The sequence below is a fragment of the Aedes albopictus genome, chromosome 3 (genome assembly GCF_035046485.1).
Source record: "Aedes albopictus strain Foshan chromosome 3, AalbF5, whole genome shotgun sequence".
NCBI classification, from domain to species: domain Eukaryota; kingdom Metazoa; phylum Arthropoda; class Insecta; order Diptera; family Culicidae; genus Aedes; species Aedes albopictus.
This window is the reverse complement of record NC_085138.1, coordinates 230,649,458-230,652,643: the sequence shown is the minus strand read 5'-3', so window position 1 is coordinate 230,652,643 and position 3,186 is coordinate 230,649,458.

Below are 3,186 nucleotides of genomic sequence, written 5' to 3'. Positions count from 1 at the left end.
GAATCCCAGAACAAATTCGTGGAGAAATCCCAAAAGGGATTCCTGGTCACAGAATAAGTTCCTGGAGAAATCGCAGAATAAATTCACAGAACAATCCTAGAAGGAATCCCACAAGAGAAAGAATTTGCAGATAAATTTTAGAAGAAATTCTTAGGGGGGAATAATGCTGAATGAATCCCGGAAGGAACTCTTGTAGAAATCGCAGTCTAAATACTTTGATAAAATCCTATGACAACTTCCTGGAAGAAATACCTGGGAGAACTCTAGAAAGAATTCCTGGAGAAATCCCAGAGTAAATTGATAGAGAAAAATTAGAAGAGATTCATCGAGGATTCTAGAAGGAACTCGTGGAAAATCCCAGAAGGAAGTCCTAGAGGAATCCCATAAGGCATTTGTGGGGAAATTCCAGATGAAATTCTAGAGGGTATTCCAGGAATAAATTCAGATATTATCTTTGTTAAAGAGATTTTCAGCACGAAATTCTAGAAGGTATTCCTGGATGCATCGTAGAAAGAATTCTTGGAGAAATCCCAGAAGAAATTTCTAGAGAAATCCCAGAATAAATTTCTGAAGAAATCCTAGAAGTATGCCTGGAGGAATCTCAGAAGGGATTCAAGAAATCTCACAAGGAATTTATGGAGGTATATTGGAATCTGGAAAAATACCAGATGGAATTCGTGGAGAAATCCCAGAACAAACTTCTGCAGAAATCCTAGGAGCTTCTGTAGGAATCGCAGAAGGAATTATGCACTGCAGAAATCCTAACAGTTCCTGAGGAATTCTAGATCTGGAGAAATCCCAGATAAAAAAAACCCGAAAGAATTTCACTAGGTACTTCTGGAAAATAGTCCCATCATGATTCCCATAAATGAACTCCTGGAGGAATCCTACTAGGATTTTCTGATAGAATTTCTAACGGACCTTCTTAAAAAGTTCCTTAAGCAGCCCCAGGAGGAATTCTTTCACAGCGTTTCTAGAAGGAATCCCAAAAGAACTAGGGTAATAATTCTCCAAAGAACTAATGAACGGATGTGTTTTCAAAGGAACTTTTGAATATCTTTGTACAGAACTTCCGAGTGTTTATTAAAAAATGAAAAATCACTTACACACATTTAAACCTGCTTTATTTTATTGGCACACTTATTCCCGCAATCCATTTTGTATAATTCGCTTATTTCTTCTCATCACTAGCTCTTAATTAACTTTTTTTTTCGGAATTCATTATTCTTGTCAGTTTGCGGCCGGAATCTCTGCTGCAGGGCTTCAGTCTTTCTTCGCGCAAACTAATTCTACCGCGCTTTTCTTTTCAGGACCATTTTATCGTATGTAGTCTAAATACCTGTTCCATTTTGACAAACACTGCAATATGTACATACCTACCAATCCCATAAAAGATGATCCCTTTTCTTCCCGCCCCAGAAGAACCACGTCTGACTATTTTCCGCTGAGCTCCTACTGCGATGCATTGGACTGGTTCCGTTTGTTGTCGGTACTTCCTTCTTCTCGCATTTCCCAGTCCAGCTCGGGTGGACATCGCAAACTCCTCCGCAAGCTTGTTTGCAGCAGCATGATTGCAGGGCGCCGGATTATAACGTTCGAGGCCAAATTGTTCCGGTCCCCATGGTGGGATGACACTGCGCCGGATTGCAGAATTTGGCACATTGACGAACCGGTGCGGCCAGGGTGACCGTGTAGCATTTTCGTCTGAATCTGATGTTACGTCGTCGGAGAAAATTGCGAATGTTTCTCGATTGCGAGTGATCAGGATCACTCGAAAAAACACAAAAAAAAACTAGTCCTGCCAATGAAATGTCACTTTTACTTTGGGAATAATCGGTCAGGCTATTTTTCCCGCAGAAAAAAAGTGACAGCTGGTTTGATCGACACAATCATCACCGTCATCATATGGGCGGAACGAGATTTCGGACAGGAAAAGGAAAACCGAACACAGTCTGTACAGAATGGAAAACGCGTGTTTATTCGTCCGACTTTCTTGTTATAATGGATATGAAAACAAAACGGGAAATAGTCGTTTGACATTTGGGTTGGCAGCCGTGCACACTGAGAGGCTTTTCTACTATAAAAAATTCATACACTGAACGCAAATTGCACTCTCAATACCCCTGCTCAATTTTTGTCAGAAATATTTAATTTTTCTCTAAGCCGACGAAACTGCCCTGCAGCTAGACCTTTGGTCATTATATCCGCTTCCTGTTGCTCCGTCGACACGTACTGCAATTCAATCTGCCCCTGCTGAACCAAATCACCAACGAACTGATGTCTGACATCGATATGTTTAAGCCTGCTTCTAGCCTTCGGTTCACAGACAACTTTGATCGTACTTTGATTATCCTCATAATAGGGAACAGCTCCTTGCATGGTGTAACCCAGTTCTTCCATCAACCTCTTGAACCACATTCCTTCACAAACGGCTGTAGACAGTGCGACAAGTTCAGCCTCAGTCGATGACAACGATACCGATTGTTGCTTCCTCGTACCCCAAGCAGTTGTACAACCGAACACCTTGAAGACGTATCCTGTAACTGAGCGTCGATCCACTACATTGTTCGCCCAGTCTGCATCGCAGAACGCAGCAAGCACAGGTGCCGTATCATCAGCTTCAAACTTCAATCCATAGTCCAAGGTTCCTCTGACATATCGCAATATGCGCTTTAAATGAGCCCAGTGCTCATCCGTTGGACAGCTTTGGAACTGGCTGCAGTAGTTGACTGCTGAACACAGATCCGGCCGAGTAGTGAGCGTCACGTACATTAAGCAACCCACCAACTCCCTGTACGGCTTGGTTGTACGTTTTGATTCTTCGCCTTTCTGCAAACGGAGACGACACTCCATCGGGACGGATATTGGCTTGCACTCGGACATGTTAAATCTCTCCAGCAGGGTCTCCAAATATCTGCGCTGGCTGATCCGCATAACACGTTGATCGATGTTCCTCTCGATTGTCATCCCGAGAAAGCAAGATACCTCATTCGAATCCGTCATCCTGAACTCCTTGGCCAAACAACTCTTGATTACCTTGATCTGCTTCAAATCGTGGCCTATTATCAGTATGTCATCAACATACAACAAAAGAAATACTTTCTTGCCACCTTGGCTTCTGAAGTAGAGACAGGGATCATTTCTACTCCGTTGGAATCCGAGTTTGGTTATGAAGCTGTCAAAGCG